The sequence below is a fragment of the Quercus robur genome, chromosome 3 (assembly GCF_932294415.1).
Source record: "Quercus robur chromosome 3, dhQueRobu3.1, whole genome shotgun sequence".
NCBI lineage: Eukaryota > Viridiplantae > Streptophyta > Magnoliopsida > Fagales > Fagaceae > Quercus > Quercus robur.
Window position 1 is genome coordinate 52,028,588 of NC_065536.1, and position 25,238 is coordinate 52,053,825.

General features: G+C 37.5%; 1 pseudogene; it reads right to left on the reverse strand.

The window, feature by feature from the left end:
* Positions 1-16,071: 16,071 nt before the first annotated feature.
* LOC126719748 (stemmadenine O-acetyltransferase-like) lies at positions 16,072-24,035 on the reverse strand (annotated as a pseudogene).
* Between the last annotated feature and the right edge of the window lie 1,203 nt (positions 24,036-25,238).

Here is a 25,238-nt window from a genome sequence, read left to right on the forward strand (position 1 = left end):
ACGAAAACCATGGGGAAATCGATGAAAAAGTGTGGGTAAACCGAAAAACAAAAAAATCAAAGACAAAATTAGGGTTTGAGACTTCCTGATCAATTCGTACCTAATCGGAGCTAAGAACACAACACCAAGAGAGACGAAGAGTCACAAATTGCCGAGACCAATTTGTACCTAATCAGAGTTGTGCAATTTCAAGATCGTCGAGCTCTATAAGATTTCCATGATCATCAAGCTCTATGAGCTCTACCACTATGCTTTCTCAGTTTCTGTGAGAGAGTGAACAAATATTCTATTAAGGGTTGTGGCTATCTTGTGGGCTTTTTTCAAGGGCTGAAAATTTTGTCATATTTTTATCGTGAGGCTGGCATTGGGTGATGGAAATCCAACATGCATGACCGGCATATATAGTTAAATAGAGGTTCTACAAAGAAAGAGTCAAAGAATTCACAGCTTAGTAGAATGGAATAGAATGGAATAAAGTAACCTTGATTGGATGTTTTGAAATAAAGGAATCGAATGTAAGTAATCTTGTTTGGGAGCAACATGGAGGGAATGGAATGGAATTATTTTATGACAATATTACTATTAGACCCCTATTTTAAAATAAAGAGTTGAATATATAGGGGTATTTTGAGAGTTTTAGTAAAAAAATTATTAAATTTAATTCTATTCCCTCCCATTCCTCCCAATTTTGAGGGGAATGAAAATTTAAGATTTTAAGGGAATAGAGAAGAATGAGTGTTCTCTCCTATCCATTCCATTCCCTCCCACTTAAACTCTCAAACAAGGGAATGAGTTTTCCATTCCCTCCATTAAAATTCCCAAACAAAAGAAGGGAAGAATATTATAAAATTATTCTTTTCATTCATTTCCATTCTATTCCATTCCCTCCTCCCAAACGAGGCCTAAGAGTACACAATACAAGGGTATTGCCCAAATGACGGCAAACTGGTGCAACAGTGGTAGGAGGAATTGGGTTTATCCTGAGATTGGAATTACAATGTATAGGAATGCAAGTGGAAATTTAATTGTAGCACCATCATTTATAAATACAATTTCGTAATCCATGGAAATTACTGTATGAGATGGTCAAAAGTATGAGCAATATATATATATATATATATATATTTAGATGGTGGAATTAAATTTATGCTCTGACATACTACGTGAAGAGTAATGCCTATTACACACACCAAGGTGGCTCCAAATTAAAGGCATGGTGGTCACGGGACCACGATGACCTAAATATATATATATATAATTATTAAAATTTATGATTTGCCCATCCTAAAAAAATTGCATGTGACCACCCTAAATTTTTATAGGCTTAAAAAAATTAAACTTTGGTCCCTTAAAAAGATATTAGGTCCTTTTAAACAAAAGGAAAGAAACTCAATAAACTTTTTATTGAACTAAAATTTGAAAGAGGTGTAGGTCGCATGGCGGAGCCAAGATTATAGATGGGGTAGGGGGAAAGATTAAAAGACAAAATTAAAAGTAAAATTAATTTGAGAAATATTAATCGATAATAATAACATAATAAATAAAGCACTCTATGTTAATGTAATTGTCATACACAATCTAATATAAAATGTAACCTTTAGAATTATCGGTTCATAGTTTATAACAATCAAATCAAGAGATTATTCTAACAACACAAAGTTCAAACATGTAATTTGATTCTTTAAAATAAAATGTTAAAATAAATTAATGTTAAAACATTAAAAATATAGCAATATACTTAGGAAGTTGTGTAGAATTCAGCCAAATATCTTTATCTTCTAAGTCAGTAAAGTATAAGTTTATAGCATAAACTTAGGATTTGGGACTAAAAAGACTAGTATAAAAAAAATAAAAAATAAAAATAAAAAAACTTGTTGGGAAATTTAGACCCCAGTTGATAGAATTAACAAATTTTAAACCCAAATTGTTAATTAGATCTATTATGAATAAACCTTGTTCAAATAAACAGACATTAATATGAAGTCAAAATCATGCACAATGGAATTTATACTAAATAAGACAAGATATGACAACCTAAAAAACCAATGAAACAAATTAGTTTCATAGTAAAAAAACTTGGGGGGAAATCTTCCCAAAAAGCAATCCACTATAATAAAGAGAAATTCCAGATCTATTACAAAACATTTGTCCCTAGTGTAACGTCCCACACCTTTTTTTTATATAAAAAAAAAAGGGGAGGCGGGGGGGTGGGGGGGGGGGGGGTTAAAGTAGCAAATTCTTTGAAGCCCACGTGATCCCCCACCTACCCCTTAATTCCCCACCACTCATTTTCTCTCAAAATATCTCTGCCTTCCCTTGGCCGGCCGTACACTTCCTTCTCTTCTCTTTTCCTTCTTTTCACACAAACATAAACACAATTATATCTCCCTCTCTCACACTCCCACCAGTCTCCACCACCTCCACACTTATTTTTCTTTTCCGGCGAGTTTTGTTGGAAAAACTCCATAAGAACCTCTTAAACTCCTACATCTCATCTTATTTAAGGTAAGAGCTCTTATATTTTGGTGGGTTTTCATATTTTGCTAGAGGTTCTTCTAATCTAAGTTTTGGAAGTGATATTCATGTGTTTATGTATATGGGTTTTGTTTTGGTGAACATATTTGGTGAATGGTTGTGGATTTTGTACAATGGTATCCATTTGAGGTTTACCCATGGTAAAGATTTAGGGGTTTTTGCTTGCTAATGTGAGATAGTTGGTAAATCTAATTTTTATTGTTTATTTGGAGCTAGTGTAGGATTTATATTTGGGTTTGTAATTGTGGATATTGTTATGTATGTTGTTGTTTCATGGATCTCTTGAAAATGGTATGTATATATTGTAGGAGAAGGCTTTGAATCTCTTATGATAAAGGAGAAGGCTTTGAATGGCATGGTTTAAGTCTATAAATTAGGGTCTATGCCTAGTAAATTATGTTGTTGAGAAAATTTGGGAGTAAAATACATTATTTGTGAGGTTAAATACTAGACTTGCCTAATTAATTGCTTATTTGGCAATTCATAATTTGTAGCTAGATACAATTTCAAGCTTTATGCTTATTGTGATAGGTTTGCTTGATATTGTTTAGGTTCTAGCTAGTCTCCTTTGGAGCTTGGTGAGTTAAGCTTTTTGCGGGTTGCAAGGTAAGTAGCTTTGAATGGGATTTTTGGAAATAACCATGTTGCATAAACTTTGTTGTTGGGTCAAACACATTTTGGAAAATTATTTGTGGACCTATGTTTTCTTAAAAAATATTGTGTTGTGACCCTATTATATATGATTATATATGAAAAGCACATCGTGTTTAATATTGCATATGGGGAAATGCATGATTTGTTAGTATGGAAGAGATAAGCATCTTTGATATAATTCTTGGGAATGGATTCTATGGATTTATTGCATTATTTTAAAATTCTAAAGATGTTTTATCTTGACTTGTGATATTTGGGAAATTGATAGAAAATCTTATTAACAAGAAATGATTTTGGAAATTTTGAGAATGTTGTGAATATTTTGGGTATTTCAAAGGTTTTTGTGAAACTACTCAAAATTGAACTGTGTTTTGATTTCATGTAAACTGTGACCTCTTCATGTTTTTACCCTTGGGCTGTGACATGTGATTATCCAACCAGATATCGTAGTCTTGGTAACATTGGTATCTTGGCACCTCGTCTTTGTGGCAGATTGATGTCTTTGTGGCATAATTGATGTCTTCGTGGCATAACTAATATCTTCGTGACATAACTTGATGTCTTTATGGCATACCTAACATCATTATGGTGGCTTGTCATGTGGCCTTGGGTTGGATTTTCAGGTTTTAAAAGGGTGTTTTGATAGCTCACAATAAATAGTATGTAGTTTCATGTTGAAATATTTTGAGAAAGCTTGGTGCTATATTATTTTAATCATTCTTGTAAATTTATTAAGAAAAATGGATTTGCATTATCCTAATGGAAATTCCCATATTATAACACGTTTTGTAAATTGCTCATCATTATGAAACTTGCATTTCCCCCACCACTATTAATTATGCTATTTACTGTGCTCTGTCTCATCATATTATTTTACAAAAAATTTCAAAGTAGGCAATGATCATTTTGAGAAAATTTTTTGGTGGCAAACAGTAGTTAGACTAACTACTAATGGAGGATGAAATTTTGTGATGGAGATATTAGATGATGTCCATCTTAGAGTAGGCTTGACTCATTCTTTTGTATATTATAGTGGTTGTGACTTTATTCCCATTGATGGGACAAACTGATGATATGTAATTAATTATTCAGACCTCCATTATTTTATGGCCAATGATCCTTGTAATCATTGCATAGAGCTCTGACATACTTTGGGAGTATATTTAATGGAATCATTAAGATATTTCTTGATGTTAGTAATTGATATGATTTATTTGGATTGAATTGCAAGTACTTTTAAGATGTCTTTCTCATGCTTTGGACCCTTTGGAATTTGGGGAGTGACACCTAGACTCTACAAATCCAATAGATGAACTTACAGTAGAAACCTTCTACCGCTTCAAAACCTCTAGACTCTCTAGTATACGAACGTTCCACCCACAATCACAATTGGAACCTCCAATTGACTTCAAGAACCTCTTGAAGGTTTTTTTCACAGTAGCAAGTCTGTAGTGGTTGCTATGACTTTAGCTTCTTCATCAATGGAATCTTCAGATTTACTTTGAAACTCTTTGGTATAGTGAAATAGAGAAAACTTGGTTACAAGGCCCTAGCCACATAAATAGAGTGTTTCTCTCTCTAAAAATCCTTCTAATAGATGGCTTATAATGTTTTTTAAATACCGGTTCAAACATATCTCAATTCGAGCTTTAAACGAATAAGTAATAGGTTTTTTTGCATTGCTGATTTTTGCTGATCTGCGAAGCTTGATAGATCAAGGAGGTGTTGAGCTTGTGTCTAGGAGGTAGCAGGTTTCAAGCTTCTATCAAGAGGTATCAAGGTAGTATCAAGACTGCTATCGAGGTACATACTAAAAAAGTGCAGAAAATATGTTTTTCTTGAGATTTTCTTGAGCAAACTTTGCGTCTTCAACTTGGACTTCAATTAAAACTTTAAGACACATTAAAACTCAACAAAAGACACATAATTTTGCATGGCTTGACAATTCCAAAACACATGCCCCTAACAACAATTATAGGTAGCAAGCTGGCAAAGGCACTACAATAAGTACATAAAAATAGGGTTTGATTTTAGATTCTTCAGAAAAGTAATGGTGCAAAAGTATGTACACTACAATTGGTATTATTATTATTATGAAATGCTATACCCATGACATTTTCATAAAACTTTCACAATAAATCCTAAGTATTAGCATATTACAATTTGTTATTGGTGGGTAAAAAAATATGATAGGTTCAAATTAGAACCAGTAATAACTTACCATTTATAATTTGTTGTGAAAGTATTATAAAAATGTTGTGAAAGTATTATAAAAATGTTGTGAATATATCACTTTTCACTATTATTAGAAGGAACCTATTATTTAATAAAACAACTACTTGGTGCAGAATTGTAGTGTGAAAATGTGTGAATTGACAAGCTAATGCATATAAGCAAAAGGTTTTTGACTAAAAATTCTCTATGTCATAGGGGGCAAATAGTCATTTACCACAATATAGTACTAGTATTAGAGAATATTTGAGGAAGTCAAGGGGGCAATTGCCCATGGAGGGAGAGACAAAACCTTGAGGGTATGAATGAGGCTGCTGCCCATAGGGCCAAGAAACTACATTCTAGGGAGAACAATATCATGCCAATTGTGAATGGATGTATCCCTTAGCCGGTCTATGTGGTAAAATGAACAACATGCCCACACCATAAAGGACTTAGGTTAGTTTTGGTCCATACACCACCTGGGATGGTTAAGTGAAAAGATCAACCAAGTTAAAAGTTAGGAATGCCATTCAACAAAGGTAGCGGATACCACTCAACACAACCAAGTAACACGATTGTTTAATAGGATTGTTAGGTTTTTAGACCCCTTGTCACAATATGTTTAATCTAATATTAAACTAAATTGATTAACAAGATTGTTATTCAAGATTAGGTTAAACACAAATAAACATAAAGTGGAAAATATAAAGAACACAAAGAACTGAAAACCAAACCGGTAAAAAACCTGGGGAGGATTTGACCTAGCTATCCTTAAGATAAAAATAGATCCACAATGAAAGAATTGAAGTTTCACAAAAGGACTTAGACCACTAACATCCTAATGCCATCTCGAGTAGAAAACTTACTACTACGACCACATGCTAACTCCGAATCCATGGACTACTTCTTTCTTGAATCTGCTACAACACAAATTCTCCTACTTGTGACTTTGAGACACTTCTCAAAGGTTTTGTTGTTCTTTGAAGGTTCTTTATGCAGCAATTGAACCACCACTAAATCTTGATTGCAAATCTTGATATTGGTAGAGCTTTTTGTGTGTTTTAAGGTAAACACCTCTTACATCTCATACAAGAGTAAACACACAACAATTCAGAGACATCTAAAACGTGGTTAGGGTTTTTCCTTTTATATTAGGAGTAAAACACTTAACTCTACATGTTTATTGGGCTCGGGCTACGTTTGAAACTTTTTTGCAGAATTCTAGAACTACATGTTTTGATCGATCGAGCCATACTTTTGATCGATTGAGCCTTGTAGTTTTGCACAGTAAATTCCTGCAAAACACTTAACTCAAACTTACACTTAACAAACTTTGAGCAAGCCTAAACCTAAACTCATTGTTTTGATCATGGTTTGCCAACATATACAAAATAAAGTTCTAATAAATTTAGTTCCTAAATTCTTAGAACCTAACAAGGATTAATTACTCAATTCAAAAGAAGATATACTTAAAAACAATTTTCGGTATCAAAACACAATCTATTGTCTTTTTTTCATTCCTCATTAATATTTACAATGAACACAATACAAAAGAATTTAATTCTTACAATAAATGAACGAAAATAAGACAAAAGATAACGTCTTAAGTATTCTTTATATACCGCCGCACACTCTTGGTACGATGGTCACTCCACAAGTATAAGTACTTATGGAGTATGTGGGGTAAGAGTTGAGGTTCTAGTTTTTAGGAAGAAGTTTTACACACATATACACTTAAATTAGATTAGAATAGAATTTCTTTATTATATAATAATAATAATAATAAAAAGTATTCTTTATATCTATCAATTTGCATATGATAGAGTTTAACAATTACTAATAAGACTGTATAAATAATTATTTCAAATAAAATTGACAAATAAAAGACACTTGGACACATTAAATAAAGGACAAATGTCACCAACATTGCTGACACATAAGCTAATATTATGCTCCTGTGTATCAATAATAACTAGCTCATATATTAGTTTTTAAAAGCTTATGTATCAACATTATAACAACAAATCTCATGTATATTTTGTGTAGAGCATGTATAGTATATTAAAATTCGAGATTAATTTCAATCAAAGTACAAGGATTTGAAACTGTAAGTATAATACTTCAAAAGACCATGTTACTACAATTTCATGATATGAATGTGAAAGTTCAAAAACGTGTACAAAACACCTTTGAACGTTTAGACCCCCAAAAACAACTTAACCAACTCAAGCAATATGTCAAACAACTAGTGTGCGGAAACTTAACACATCCTATAATATGAAATTGGTTAAACAACTATCTAAGCCATAACAAAATAAAACCACAGCAGATAAAATAAAGACAAAGATAGAGAGGAAGGAAGATGCAAACACAAAGACAACACGCGATGTGTTATCGAAGAGGAAACCGAAGTCCTCGGCGAAAAACCTCTCCGCCGCCCTCCAAGCGGTAATCAATCCACTAGAAAATACAGTTGGGATACAAGGACAGCAATAGACCCTCCAAGCCTAATCTACCCAGTGCACCTAAGCCCTCCAAGCTTCTTGCTCCAACGAGGTTGCGCCGAACCTTTTTCTTTTCTAGCTTCCCGGATTCCGCTACTAGATCGTAGCATCAACCAATGAAGATTGGCTCCTTCCTAACTGCTTCCCAGAACTCCAAACGACTGTCTCACAGAGATGATGATGGTGAGAACCAGGTTTGGTATAATGCCTCTCAAGGATTTGACAATGGAGAGGAAGAGAGTAAGGGAATTTGAAGAGACTCTAAGGTATAGATTGTGGGTGAAGCAATCTGGTTTTTCTTTAGGGTTTCTCTCTCAAAATTCTCTCTGGAAGCTCTCTTTCAATCGTGGGTTAAAGGGGTATTTATACTGGAGTGGGAGAGGAATGTGAAACGTCAGGTTTTGACAAAACAGGGGTGGCTCGCGGCTTGACCTCACGGCTTGACCAAGTCGCGAGATCCAGTCGCGAGTTAACCGTATGGCCAGTTGTCCTGTTTTGTCCTGTAGTGCTCCAGCTAGCATGACTGTTCATCTTCCAGCATGCTTGGCACGTGTGCAGCTTCTGGCGGCTTGCAGCCGCGAGTCCACCCGCGAGTCCCAGCCGCGAGTCTCTGTTTTCTTGCACACTCTTGAGCAAACTTCACTCTATCTCACTCACTACCCTTACAACAAACCCACCTAAATACAGGGTTACTAAATGCTGAATTACAAGCAAATTTAGCACGGAATAAAGCCAATTAGATGGTTGAATAAATTCAACCTTACAATCTCCCCCTTTGGCTATTCCGTGACAAAACCCTAAAACAGACTCTAGACTTAACATGTGAGTTGGGAACAGTTGAACAAAACTCACTCACACCTAACTCTAGAAGCTGTGAAGCACTTGAATCATATGAACATAATACTCCTGAAACACAACAATACACCATGATCATTGTAAGCAGAAAATTATAAATGCATATGAAACAGGCAAAATGTGATCAAGCAAAGATGGAGTTAATAAACAAACCATGGCTTGATCAACCAAGTGAACACCACAAGGTAGTGATCACAGTGCTCATTCACACTTGGAATGAACACAAGGACATACAAGTTAACAAGCACAAGGCAAGACACTTGTATGCTCAACACTCAACCAATGCATAACACACAAGGCATATGCATCTAGGAACAATCCTACAAGGGCACAAGAGTGACAGTACATAACCCAAAATGCATAACATTTAGATTAAAGTACTGATTTCAACATAGCATAAAGGCTGCACTAAGCAAGGTACATACCATAAAGCCTACAAACCTATGCATAAAACATTAACCCTAAAAGCTTACAAAAGCACATGGGTACAAACCAATAACATCCTGAATAACATCATCAAAATATATTAAAGTTTAAACCAAGAGTATAAGTTAAGAGTTAGGAACATCTATACACCAAAACACAGTGTATCAAAACCATAAAAACACTAAAAGTACCCAACAAACATAAACCTAAAACCATAAGTTTAGAAGATAAGACTAAAAACAAAAGTATGACAAAAGTATGTGTGTACTCCCCCTATCACTATGCACACTTCCCTTTGAACTTTTCTCCCCCTTACTGAATGCTCTCCCCCTTTTTGTCACGAATAGCTAAAGACTCTCGTCCAACTTTCGTTGAATCTCATCTAGCTGATTCTCCATAGTCTCGAGGCGCATTTGGACATGGTTGTTTGTGGAGTAGAGAAGTGCCACAAGCTCATCAACGCGTTTCTGAATATGCTCAAGTACACTGCCGACTCTGTCAATATGAGGAGCAGTTTGTGCTTGCGGAATACCAGCCGGTGAAACTTCAGGAATATCACGTGATGCAGATGTGGTATGTGCAGGTGTCTCTGAGTCAGGGGCAGATGGAGTTACCGGAGAGATGTGAGCACTTCTTGGTGATTTAGAGGAGTGACTTCTGCTCGCTTGAAGAGTGAACAAGGAAATGGGACGTTGACGAGTCAACATTTTACCATCTGCAGGAGGAAGAATGCCTGCACGAAGAATGAGCTTCATGACGAGACTGCAAAATGGAATAATTCCTCGAGCTGCAGATCGACACGCGGTCTTCCTCAAGGTGTAGTAGATGTGAGCACATATATCAATGGGTGCTCCTGTAATGAGGTCACACAGAAATAGAGCTCTCCCAAGATTGATGAATGTAGTGTTGGACAGTGGGTAGAGATTGGTGAACATGATCAACTTCAGTGTGGTCAGCTCAGGTGCAAACTTTGCGGTGCTGATGGATGTTCCTGCACTGGATACTTCATGATCGTGTCCTAGGATTTGTAAAATTTCTCCAACCTCTGGATTTCGTTCATCATAAGGAGTTAAATTCACATTCTGAGGTCTGGTGATGCTGAGAAGATCTGCGATGGAGTCTGGGGTAACACTAAACTCTGTTCCTCTGACCCAGAAAATGAGTTGAGGTCCAAGATCAGTTGCATTGGAGAAGCATTCTTTGACCAACTCATCCATTGGATCATCAAAGTTCCCGAACAAGTTTGCCCAATCTCGATTCTCAAAGATTCGAGGGATGAAAGTGGTCCCTAAAGTGTTGAACTCTACCACCCGTTCCACTATAGTGGTTGACTTGTCAAACACATTTGAGTAGGCGTGTGAGTTAAGCAGAAGTCTGAACCTATCCTCATTTGGATCTTGAGATGCCTGAGATGATAAACGAGTCCTTTTAGCAACTGGTGTTGCTGGTTCGTCAGCAACAATGTCTTTACCCCTGGAAGATCGACGAGACATCTGCAAGAGAACAGGCCAACAGAAAAGAACCAAACAACAATACCCCACAAGATGATTGTCAACAGGATTCAGTGTAAACAATATTTCAATATATAAACACAAACTGAAGATAGTGCAGACCCAATCAAAACTTCCAACAAAACACAGAAGCACAAACTAATACGTGCATCAAACTTGGTGAAAGTGCACCAAGACATAGATAGACAACACAACTGACAAAACTGTCATTGAGACAGGTTAACATGACCATGATATGCAATTAGATACAGCATTTGAACATATAGAGCAGATAACATAATTCACTCCAACAGAGACATGAACAAGGGGAAAATATTTCAACATGAAGAAACCAAGCATCCACACTGGAGCACGTGGTTGAGAGACATACATTATGTTACCAAAACAACTCCGTGACCAAAACCAAACACCAACAACAATACTCAAGCAAGTGTAATGAGTAAGTCAAATAGACACCAAACCCATGTCAGAAAAAAATTCTCAGATTCAATAATAGGCAAAAATCAGAACAATGAAAAACACATTGTGACTGCTCAGCATGAAAACAGGTGAGAACAATATCAAACACGACACTCCATACCCATTACACAAAGAGATAAGTATAACAAATACAATACCAGTCCAAACAGTAACAGAAATATGCAGGAAAAAGAAAATGAGATTGAGAAATCAAAACCCATACCTTTTCTTGATGATTTGGATAAGAAATGAAGCACCAATGAGGTTCGAAAAATGGATTCACGAAGTGTTTGGAAGGAAAAAAAAAAACAATTTAAAGAGAAGATGAACAGTTACAAAAGTTCGAGGGAAAACTGAAAGAGGTTTAAAAACTGCTCCTGTTTCTGCAAAACACGCGATTTTCGCGACTGGAACGAGTCGCCAAAAAGTCGCCAGATCAAGCCGCCAAAACACTGAAGGACAAAAAGTTGCAAAATTTTTCTAAGTGTTTTTCGCGACTGGAAGGTCTACCCGCGAGTGAGTCGCGAGCTGAGCCGCGAAAATCTCTGAGTGAACCTCGTGACTAGACCTTCCACTCGTGAACAAGTCGCCAAAAATGACCAGCGAAGATGCGACTGAGGCTCGCGACTTGACATACCCGCGACTGAGCCGCCAAAACAGGGCAAAACAATATTTTTGAAATTTTCAGATTTTTCAAACAAAATACTTTCCAAAAACACCTAAAACACTCAAAAATCTTTTTGTGCTTGAATTAACAAAGATTGAGCATGTGAAAACACATTTTATCAAGTACAATCACACAAATGAATATGGCATTTATTGAACATAAACTTGTGTGTTGTGTGTGGATATCAACAATGAGATAGTCCTTTGTCTAATGTGAAGCTTCAATGATCAATTCAACCAAGGCATACACAATTAGCACTAGATCATGTGACCCATCTCAATTATAGAAATATGTATATATGACCTCCCACACAATTTGATAATCACAACTTGGAGCTTTTCATTTGACTCCACTTTCAATCATAACATTTGATTTTTTTTGATCTTTTGAGGCAATCATCTCTCATTGTGAGAGGGATATATAACATTTCTCTTTGAAGAACAGGCCTTTGGCCTTTTTTGAATGAACATTCACTTTTAATATAAGGTCGCTTACCCTTTTTCCTAGTCAAATACTAGAATGTGCGACAGGCTTTTGCAGCTCAATATCTCTTTTCATTTGGAGATTTACATTTGGTGAGCTCTTTTTAGCAAAACAAAAATAAAAAGTGGGAAGATATATAGACACAAGTCTATGCATGTCTCAAGATCAACATAACCATTCACTAATCATTCATGACAAGTTTGAAGATTTATTTACAACAATCACATAGATTTCAAGATTTTTCCCACAGTGATATGAGTGCATGAAAACAAGCAATGCTCGAAAATGCACAAAGCCATTAGCACAAAGGTACAAGGCAAAACAAGTGTTGAGACAAAACTCAACAAAGTCAATCAAGCTTTTTGATTTTCTAATTTTTATGTGATTTTTGGATTTTTGACACATGAAACAAAAAGATTGATAAAACAAAATTAAGAAATATTCACAAGAAAACAAGCAAACAACCAACATCAAAAACAGCAAAACAAATCAAACAAGCATTGTCGCAAAGCATAGGAAGTATTAATGCATGGACATGTTGTAATGCTTATGCATGAGTACCCTTATTCACCCGCACGTCACTTGCGTTTGGGGTGATTTCCTTATAGGATTGGGTACGGGAGTTAGGGCTTTCAAACCTTCGTGAGAAGCTTTCCAAGCAGTTGGTGAATGCACCAATCATCTTTATCACGTTCATCATTCCGGGATCTCCATTTTGACCTCTAGATTGATCACCTGCCCAAATTCTTCTATCATTTCTGGGTCCTCCTGACCTTTGAGGAGTTGCACTGTTCTTTGCTCTCAGCTTTTGGCAATTTGGTCGAGTGTGCCCTTGAAGTCCGCAATAATGGCACACATACGTTCCTCTAGGACCTCTTTGTGGTCGTGGACGTGACTTGGCACGAGATTCAGACCTGCCCACAGACTGATTACGATGATTCAGCATCCGTTGGTCCACCACATTCTTCTTCTCCTCCACCTCGAGCTTCACACCAGTAAGGTCAGCTACAACTGGATCTTTGGCCTTTACAAACTTCACTTCTTTAGTGACATTTCCAGATGAACTACTTCCTCCGGTATATCCCAGTCCAGATTTGTCTGAAAAGCTCTTTTGAGATGATATAACATCATCTAGCTTCTTGGTGGTGACCCTCTCTATTTTAGCATTTGCTTGCACAACCTCATTCTCAAGAAATCTCACTTTAGTGTAAGTTTCGGACAACTCACCATTCAGTGTTTCTATCTCACATTTCGCCTCCTTATATCGAATTAGGAGACTTTTGTAGTCCTCCTCAGCCTTCTTCATTTTTCTCACAGCAGCCTTGGCCACCCTTGTATATTCACCCGACTTCTCCAAGAGTAAGTTATAATTCTCTTGAAGATTTGCTGTGCTTTCATCTTCTTCAGCTTCTGATTCTTCAACAATTCCTAGTGACTCATCATTACTATGTTCTCCAAGGTCTCGTACAAGCAGATTCAACTCATCCGAAGACTCAACATGAGCAATAGTCATGAAAGCTGAATAGTTCCCTTCTCCATCACAGCTCTCTTCAGATTCTGAGTCAGACGAATCTGAGTCACTCAAGGTCGTGGCATACACCTTGCCTTTCGATTTCAAATAATTCGGACATTCCTCTTAAAGTGTCCATGCCCGTTACATTCAAAACAAGTGACACCTTGTGTGGGTTGGGATTCTTTTCCATCTTTCTTTTTGAAATCCCTCTTCTCCCTTCCAGAACTTTGGAATTTTCTTTTATCATCAAATTTGCCATTATTTTTGAATTTCAAAAACTTTCTGAAATTTTTGACAAGGTAGGCTACATCTTTGTCAACCACATCTTCTCCCGATGAGTCTTGATCTTCCACCTTCTCATTAATAGTCTTTAGAGCAAGGGATTTACTCTTCCATTGATTTGGCAACGACATCTCATAAGTCTGCAGAGAATCAACCAGCTCCTGTACTTTGATGTCGTCAAGATCCTTGCTCTCTTCAATGGCTGTCACTTTAGCACGAAAACTTTCCGGCAATGATCGAAGGATCTTCCTTACAATCTTTGAGTCCTCCGTTTTCTCCCCCAAGTTAAACTTACTGACAACCACCTCATTTAGCTTCCCATAGAAAGAGTCAAAAGACTCATCCTCACTCATTTTAAGCTCCTCAAACCGAGTGGTCAGCATTTGTAATTTGGTGTCTTTCACTTTCTTCGTGCCTTCATAAGTGGTTTCCAGAATCTCCCATGCTTCTTTGGCAATGGTAATATGAGAAATCCTGTGAAATTCATCTGGAGAAACACCACAGAAAATAGCATTGAGTGCTTTACTGTTAGCATTAGATGCAGCAAGTGCTGCCTTATCCCATGTGGATTTGGCTGCCTCAGGTTTGGTCCAACCAATCTCAACAGCATCCCAAACAGATTCATCAATAGAACACAGAAAAGCTCTCATACGAACCTTCCAAAAAGGATAATTACTACCATCAAAATATGGAGGTGCATTTAGGGATTGAGACCTATCCATCTCAAAAGGGAGTCAAGGATCACACAATGGTAATGAAACCAACAGCAGTGTACCCGCTCTGATACCAATTCAAAGTTCAAAAACGTGTACAAAACACCTTTGAACGTTTAGACCCCCAAAAACAACTTAACCAACTCAAGCAATATGTCAAACAACTAGTGTGCGGAAACTTAACACATGCTATAATATGAAATTGGTTAAACAACTATCTAAGCCATAACAAAATAAAACCACAGCAGATAAAATAAAGACAAAGATAGAGAGGAAGGAAGATGCAAACACAAAGACAACACGCGATGTGTTATCGAAGAGGAAACCGAAGTCCTCGGCGAAAAACCTCTCCGCCGCCCTCCAAGCGGTAATCAATCCACTAGAAAATACAGTTGGGATACAAGAACAGCAATAGACCCTCCAAGCCTAATCTACCCAGTGCACCTAAGCCCTCCAAGCTTCTTGCTCCAACGAGGTTGCGCCGAACCTTTTTCTTTTCTAGCTTCCCGGATTCCGCTACTAGACCGTAGCATCAACCAATGAAGATTGGCTCCTTCCTAACTGCTTCCCAGAACTCCAAACGACTGTCTCACAGAGATGATGATGGTGAGAACCAGGTTTGGTATAATGCCTCTCAAGGATTTGACAATGGAGAGGAAGAGAGTAAGGGAATTTGAAGAGACTCTAAGGTATAGATTGTGGGTGAAGCAATCTGGTTTTTCTTTAGGGTTTCTCTCTCAAAATTCTCTCTGGAAGCTCTCTTTCAATCGTGGGTTAAAGGGGTATTTATACTGGAGTGGGAGAGGAATGTGAAACGTCAGGTTTTGGCAAAACAGGGGTGGCTCGCGGCTTGACCTCGCGGCTTGACCAAGTCGCGAGATCCAGTCGCGAGTTAACCGTATGACCAGTTGTCCTATTTTGTCCTGTAGTGCTCCAGCTAGCATGACTATTCATCTTCCAGCATGCTTGGCACGTGTGCAGCTTCTGGCGGCTTGCAGCCGCGAGTCCACCCGCGAGTCCCAGCCGCGAGTCTCTGTTTTCTTGCACACTCTTGAGCAAACTTCACTCTATCTCACTCACTACCCTTACAACAAACCCACCTAAATACAGGGTTACTAAATGCTGAATTACAAGCAAATTTGGCACGGAATAAAGCCAATTAGATGGTTGAATAAATTCAACCTTACAGAATGAAAGATAAATTTGAGGAAATAAGCCCATTTTGGCTGTGATTGCGATTATCCATCCAAGTCTGTCACACATCAACTTTTGCAGATGAAACATACAATAAGAGCTCCTTGTCTACTTCAAATTTAGCCATCTCTTCCTCCTCCAAGTTAATCCATGCCTCTATTCCATTTCCTGATTTGGTATCCAAGAAAGTAACTACGTTCTTGTTAAACAATTTAGCTGAGCCTACCCATACAGGCTTTCCCCACCCAAAATCCGCTTCATATACAGGAAACCTACACAGACTAGTGAAGGCCAAGGTGACACCCTCTCCTTTTTTCAATTTTCTCCATGTTCTCTTTCAAAAACTTCATCTGCCTACCATTCTCTTGGAATTCTTTCACATAGTTCTTGTCAACTTTCAATAAGGCATCTCTTGCGGGAATGATAATACTGTCAAACCCTATCTCACTGTCCCATGAGACTACAGAGGCTGTGGACAGGCTCATGTTTCCAAAATATTGCTCTGATAGTGGAGGATCCAACCTTTTACGTAGGTACGCTGCATGAAATACTGCGTAAATCTTATTGGGGTCTTGTTCTGGTTGTATTGTATCATGGTAGCGACTCCATATGAAAGCTGATAACGCCTCCACATGAGTGGGACGTGGGTTTGCAATGCTGTTGTTATCTGTGCTGTATTTGGCTCGAAGAGCCACTATGGAAGATGCATCAATGACAAATCTCTTTATCACAATTTTGTGCTTTCTCCTTGTTGGAACAAATATAGGTGAAGTTTCAGGTGGGAATAACGTGGCAAATTCGAATCGTGGTATCTGTATATCACTAATACCGCGAGCAATAGCAGCCCAACTGTTAAGAAAGAAGAAGAATGAACAAGCATCCGAAACTTTGTGATTGAAGATCAAACCAATCACCATCCCCCCACAGTTGAAGATGATTACTTGTATGGCTAAAGCTAGTTCATTCACATCAACCAGTTCATATGGAAGGTGAAAGTTCAAAAACGTGTACAAAAACACTTTTGAACGTTTAGACCCCCAAAAACCAACTTAACCAACACAAGCAATATGTCAAACAACTAGTGTGCGGAAACTTAACATATGCTATAATATGGAATTGGTTAAACAACTATCTAAGCCATAACAAAATAAACCACAGCAGATAATATAAAGGCAGAGATAGAGAGGAAGGAAGATGCAAACACAGAGATAACACCAGATGTGTTATCGAAGAGGAAACCGAAGACCTCGGCGAAAAACCTCTCCGCCGCCCTCCAAGCGGTAATCAATTCACTAGAAAATACAGTTGGGATACAAGGACAGCAATAGACCCTCCAAGCCTAATCTACCCAGTGCACCTAAGCCCTCCAAGCTTCTTGCTCCAACGAAGTTGCGCCGAACCTTTTTCTTTTCTAGCTTTCCGGATTCCGCTACTACACCGTAGCATCAACCAATGAAGATTGGCTCCTTCCTAACTGCTTCCCAGAACTCCAAACGACTGTCTCACAGAGATGATAATGGTGAGAACCAGGTTTGGTATAATGGCCTCTCAAGGATTTGACAATGGAGAGGAAGAGAGTGAGGGATTTTGATGAGACTCTAAGGTAGAGATTGTGGGTAAAACAATCTGGTTTTTCTTTAGGGTTTCTCTCTCAAAATTCTCTCTGGAAGCTCTCTTTCAATCGTGGGTTAAAAGGGTATTTATACTAAAGAGGAGTGGAATGCGAAACGTCAGGTTTTTCCAAAACAGGGGTGGCTCGCGGCTTGACCTCGCGGCTTGACTAAGTCGCGAGTTCCAGTCGCGAGTTAACCGTATGGCCAGTTGTCCTGTTTTGTCCTGTAGTGCTCCAGCTAGCATGACTGTTCATCTTCCAGCATGCTTGGCACGTGTGCATCTTCTGGCGGGTTGAAGCCGCGAGTCCAGTCGCGAGTCCCAGCCGCGACACTCTGTTTTCTTGCACACTCTTGAGCAATCTTCACACTATCTCACTCACTACCCTTACAACAATCCCACCTAAATACAGCGTTACTAAATGCTGAATTACAAGCAAATTTGGCACGGAATAAAGCCAATTAGATGGTTGAATAAATTCAACCTTACAATCTCCCCCTTTGGCTATTCCGTGACAAAACCCTAAAACAGACTCTAGACTTAACATGTGAGTTGGGAACAGTTGATCAAAACTCACTCACACCTAACTCTAGAAGCTGTGAAGCACTTGAATCATATGAACATAAACTCCTGAAACACAACAATACACCATGATCATTGTAAGCAGAAAATTATAAATGCATATGAAACAGGCAAAATGAGATCAAGCATAAGATGGAGTTAATAAACAAACCATGGCTTGATCAACCAAGTGAACACCACAAGGTAGTGATCACAGTGTTCATTCACACTTGGAATGAACACAAGGACATACAAGTTAACAAGCACAAGGCAAGACACTTGTATGTACAACACTCAACCAATGCATAGCACACAAGGCATATGCATCTAGGAACAATCCTACAAGGGCACAAGAGTGACAGTACATAAACCAAAATGTAGAACATTTAGATTAAGGTACTGATTTCAACATAGCATAAAGGCTGCACTTAAGCATGGTACATACCATAAAGCCTACAAACTATGCATAAAACAATAACCCTAAAAGCTTACATAAGCATATGGGTACAAACACATTATATTGAATAAAAACTTAAACAATATAAACTAAAAGTGCTTAAAATTTCTCCCCTTCAAAGTGATGAGAAGCTGTGATGCACTTGGAACATATATATACTTGTACCCTGAAACACTTGCACAAAACACATTAGACCCTCAAGGTAAAGCAAGTAATAAATGACAAGTATAATATAACAAGTATAGAAATGGCTATAATGATCACATAGCAAAGCAAATGATCATCTGAACATGCATTCAATGAAGCATAATAGCATAGGGATATATGCATGTCCAAAGCACAAACATGATGCAATGAGAACAACAAAGCATAACTCAAAGCACCATAAAGCCAACAAGAAAACAAATAGAACAAGGTTTTCTAGTTAACACAATGTCTTCTCCCCCTTGGTATATGCATCTCCCCTATGGAATATCTCTCCCCCTACAAATGTGCATGAGAAATAGAATTTCTCCCTCTAAGGATGTGTACAAGAGTCATATAGAAATGACAAAATACTCCGAAACATTCTCTAGAGTATACTCTCCCCCTTTTTGTCAGGAATAGACAAAGGGTCAAGAAGAAACGAGGGCAAGAGAAGAAGTAATGAACAATGATAATGATGCATGAGGGATGTGAGATGAATGAGAAAATGAAGCTCAAACCTAAGACAAAGTAACATGCGACAAAGCATAAGGTAGACATGACAAGCTAGGATGAAACAGCAAGGTCAAGACCAATGCATGACAAGGGTAGCAAAGGTGTGTGCAAGAGGTGGCTAAGTGCAATGCATGACCAATGCAAGAAAAATGCACATGTGGGGCAAGGTGTGTTAAATACACAACCAATGAACCAAACATGTTCCTAATGAGGAAACATGAGAAACCCCAAAGTTTGGTACTCATCGGAGTCCAAACAAGTGAGAAAATGCCTAAGAGACATTTTATCAAACACCTAGCATGCACACTATGAACAATAATGTGAAACAATGCATGAACATCATGAAATTCACCCTTAATACATGTTCTAATTGCCACAAGGGGCCAACATCCAATGCAAATCAACAGAATAAACCAATCCCATGAAAAAAATTTGACAAAAATTAAGTTTTCCCAACCCCTATGATAAAAATCCCAACCAAGAGCACAAAACTCTCCAAAACATAATCTAAGGATCAAAATCAATGAAAAGAGTTTATAATTACCTTAGAGATGTTAATGGATTGAAAAACCATTCAAATTGGTTGGGTTTTGATGTAAAAATATTGAAAGAGGGGTTTTAGAGAGGATGGGAGAGGTTTAAAACAAGTTTCCCACGAAAAAGCTCTTTAAAAAGCTGATTCTGGGCGACTCGCGACTGGCGAGTCGCGAGCCAAGTCGCGAGTGAGCCGCGAAACCTCTCTGTCTGAACTCGCGGCTTAGACTCGCGGCTTGCAAGCCGCCAAACCGACCAGCCAAAACTGGCAGCTCACGCAAGTAGCCAAAATGAGTGGCCAAAAAATCTGACACTTGTTTTTCAAACCAGAACATGTTTAAACATTGAAAAACAAAGTAAGCACTAAACATAAACTCAAAGAGTGATAAAAATCACTTCCAAAAACATATAAAATGATCAAAAATCTTTTTGGATTGAACCATATATGATTGAGCACACACACATCACATTTAGACAAGTACAATCTAACAAATGAATAAGACATTCATTGAACATAAGGCAAGTGTGTTATGTGTGTGTATCAAATGTGGAATAGTCCTTAGTCTAGAATGAAGCTTCAATGATCAATTCAATCAAGTCATACACAACTAGTACTAAGTCAAGTGGTATATCTCAATTATAGAAGTGAACATATATGACCTCCCACAAGAAAATGATTACATAAGATTGAAGCTTTTCATTTGGCTTCTTATAATTCATATCATTTGATCATTTTGAATCAATACAACTCATTTTGAGCAATACATCTCATTTTTGAGATTGATGCCTGAAATTTTTGATATTTCAATTTGATGAACAAGCCTTTGGCTTTTTGGGCATCATACATTTTCATATAAGTCGCTTTCCCTTTTTCCTAGTCGAATACTAGTATGTTCGACGGCTTTTGCAGCTCATTATCTCTTTTCATTTTGAGATTTACATTTATTGAGCTCTTTAAGCAATAAAAATAAAAGAGTGGGAAGAGATATAAGTACAAGTCTACGCATGTATCAAAACCACCATGACTATTGACAAATCATACATGACAAGCTTGAAGATCGATTTACAACAATCACACAAAGATGTCAAGATTTTTCCCACAAAGATATAAGTGCAAAAATAACAAGCTAAGCTCGAAAATGCACAAAGCCATTTGTACAAAGGTACAAGGCCAAACTCACATGTGATATGTGCTCAAACAAATACGATCAAACTTTTTGAATTTTTCACTTTTTATGTGGTTTTGGATTTTTACTCACACAAAATAGAAACATAAAAGTAAGATCAAAAACGAAACAATGCATACAAATAAATGCAAGATGCACAAAATGCATGAAGATATGACATTTAATGCATGAAGGGTCCTACAAAGATCGAAAGAATTAGATCAAGGACCAAAAGAGCAAAAGCTCAACCATAGGAACCCTTCCTCATCCAAACGGAACGATTGTTTGGAATGAGTGTCTCAAGAGAAGCGAGACGAGGGTTGGAAGACTGAGAACCGGAGATGCACATAGTCAAGGAGTTAAGAGCATTAAACATTTTCTTTAACAACATGCTATTTTCATTCAATTCCAGTTTACTCTTTTTAGCACAACTTCCAAAAAGCTCAAGTTTCTCTTTTCTTTTGATTCTCTTAAGAGCTTGAAACTTAGAGCAATGAGGTCTTAGATGACCAAAGGCACCACAATGGTGGCAAATAATGTGTTTAGGTCCACTAGGCTTTTTGGGAATGGGTCTAGCAACATGGTTTTGTTCCCTCTTCAACTTATGACATTGAGGTCTTATATGACCAATCACACCACAATGGTGGCAAGTTGGAACAAACTTAGATCCATCCAAAGCCTTAGGTTGAGACCTAAACGAAGGCTTTGACTTAACAGCCTTTCTCTCCACCTTTTGATTTCTTTTATGTGGAGGAATGTACACCGATTTGTCCTTTAAGGTAGAACACACACTAGGCACAAAATCGGGTACCACAACATGATTGCAACAAACATTATCATCCTTTTTAACAATAGGTTCAGCAATCAAACACTTGGCATGCATCTTAAGAGATTCATTTTCACATTTAAGATCATCAACAAGTTCGTTAGACAAAACTAGTTTAGCATCCAAGTCCATATTCAAACATTCAAACTCTTTCAGCTTTTCAAGAGAAATTTCAGCAAGTTTTTTATATTCCTCAACCAATTTGTTGGATTCATTGAGCTTAGCAATCAAATCATCTTTTTCACAAAATAACTTGCTCAAATTCTTTTGAAACTTCTTAGCATTTTTCTTGAAGAGTTTGTCAACAACACCCATAGATTCAAATAACATGTCATCACACTTATGAGGATTAACACTCATAGAGGCATTTTCACAAACACGTGGCATGTTACATTCATCACCAACCAAATCATGCAAAGAGTCATACAAAGCACAATCCATGGCAAATAAACACAAGGGGTCAAGGATCACACTTAGGTATTTAAACCACAACAAGTGTACCCGCTCTGATACCAATTGAAAGTTCAAAAACGTGTACAAAAACACTTTTGAACGTTTAGACCCCCAAAAACCAACTTAACCAACACAAGCAATATGTCAAACAACTAGTGTGCGGAAACTTAACATATGCTATAATATGGAATTGGTTAAACAACTATCTAAGCCATAACAAAATAAACCACAGCAGATAATATAAAGGCAGAGATAGAGAGGAAGGAAGATGCAAACACAGAGATAACACCAGATGTGTTATCGAAGAGGAAACCGAAGACCTCGGCGAAAAACCTCTCCGCCGCCCTCCAAGCGGTAATCAATCCACTAGAAAATACAGTTGGGATACAAGGACAGCAATAGACCCTCCAAGCCTAATCTACCCAGTGCACCTAAGCCCTCCAAGCTTCTTGCTCCAACGAGGTTGCGCCGAACCTTTTTCTTTTCTAGCTTTCCGGATTCCGCTACTACACCGTAGCATCAACCAATGAAGATTGGCTCCTTCCTAACTGCTTCCCAGAACTCCAAACAACTGTCTCACAGAGATGATAATGGTGAGAACCAGGTTTGGTATAATGGCCTCTCAAGGATTTGACAATGGAGAGGAAGAGAGTGAGGGATTTTGATGAGACTCTAAGGTAGAGATTGTGGGTAAAACAATCTGGTTTTTCTTTAGGGTTTCTCTCTCAAAATTCTCTCTGGAAGCTCTCTTTCAATCGTGGGTTAAAAGGGTATTTATACTAAAGAGGAGTGGAATGCGAAACGTCAGGTTTTTCCAAAACAGGGGTGGCTCGCGGCTTGACCTCGCGGCTTGACTAAGTCGCGAGTTCCAGTCGCGAGTTAACCGTATGGCCAGTTGTCCTGTTTTGTCCTGTAGTGCTCCAGCTAGCATGACTGTTCATCTTCCAGCATGCTTGGCACGTGTGCATCTTCTGGCGGGTTGAAGCCGCGAGTCCAGTCGCGAGTCCCAGCCGCGACACTCTGTTTTCTTGCACACTCTTGAGCAATCTTCACACTATCTCACTCACTACCCTTACAACAATCCCACCTAAATACAGGGTTACTAAATGCTGAATTACAAGCAAATTTGGCACGGAATAAAGCCAATTAGATGGTTGAATAAATTCAACCTTACAGAAGGAATTTGTCGAGCTCAGCTAGGATAGGATTCTCAAGGAATTCGGAAAGTTGGCAATTGGCCTTCGATTCCGCATAGAGAACGCCCTCATCATTGCAATCAATGTAAAGATTTTACTTAACCCGTCCTGCTAGCGGGTAGAATAGTATTAAGACCTCCGATAAGGATTTCTTAATCCGGTCACAGCGTTCTAAGTTGCTGAGATTTGCACGGCGATCTTGTGGATAAAAGACACAAAATGGCATGAATATTTGAGGTGTAATCTGATCAATTAAAGACAGTGTGTAATGACGGAGGTGGCCCGGGGTTGGAGAAGCTGGTTTGATAGTTTGCTGTGAGATAATTTCAGTATCAACCTTCATTGTTTTCATAGGAAATTAATTTCAAGCTTGTTAACTAAACGAGGTTTATCTAGTAATTAAGTGAGGCTATTGGCATTGGATGATGGAAATCCAGCATGCATGGCCGGCATATATAGTTATATGAAGGTTCTGCAGAGAAAGAGTCAACGAATTCATAGCTTATAATAGATTAATTTTACATCCATCTGGCTGCATAATTTCGAAAGTTGCTGATGTTTCTGATGTCTCTACAATGATTATATTAGGGTAAACGATACGTGGGTATTGCCAAATGAATGACGGCAAACTGGTCCAACGGTGCTATGAGGAAATGGATTTATCCTGAGATTGGAGAATTGCAATGTTTGGGAATGCAAGTGAAAATTTAATTGTAGTTTATAAATCCGATTGCCTAATCCATGGCAATTATGGTATGAGATGGTCGCCAAATTGCATGAGATTAATTTGAATCTTCATGCAAGCCATTGATATATACATGTAGAATCAACACTGATAAAGACATCAAATATCAAAAATATGAAAAAAAAAAAAAATATATATATATATATATATACACACATAAATGATGGAATTAAATTTTTGTTTTGACTTATTGTTTGAAGAGTGGTGTCTATTACACACACTAAGGGTGACTTCACATTAAAGTTAGGGTGGTCATAGGACCATGATGACCCTCAAAAAAAAAAAAAAAAAAAAAAGAGGGAGAGAGAGAGAGAGAGAGAGAGAAAATATAAATTTTAAGATTTGCTTTCCTAAAAAAATGCTGATCACACTATATTTTTTTAGCCTAGCAAAATTAAATTTTGGTCCCCTTAACAAGATATTAGTCCCTTTTAACAAAAGGAAAATGGTCAAAAAAATTTTTATTGAACTAAAATTTGAATAGTGTGTAACTTGCATAAGAAAATTCGTGGAAGAAAATTTTAAAACTTTATATATTTTTGTGTGTTTTTTTTTTTTTTAATTTTATTGTTAATATATGAAGTTCTATTTTATTAAATTTTGTATCATTTAAAGTTTTTTAATGACCGCTCCTTAAGAAATTTCTTTAGACACCTCTGTCCCTTGACACACATTCTAGTGTATTCATAGTTCACACTCATATGTACTACGTGTACACTAGTAATTATTCTTATTTTAATTAATCTCGGTTTTTCAGCAACAAAGTCAGTGATGAATGTAGTAAAACTTAGACTGCAATGTCACACTTACTTTTTCTTATCATCGATCCCAGCCTTAAGAGCAAAACATCTTTAAATATTTCTCTTGCAGCTTCTAGAATCCACTAATAATATTCAGCAATATAAAGGGTTGGTACGCAGTCTACATCTAGGTGCAACTATAGTATAAAGGAAAAACTTATGAGAGAAGTAATCAAGAAA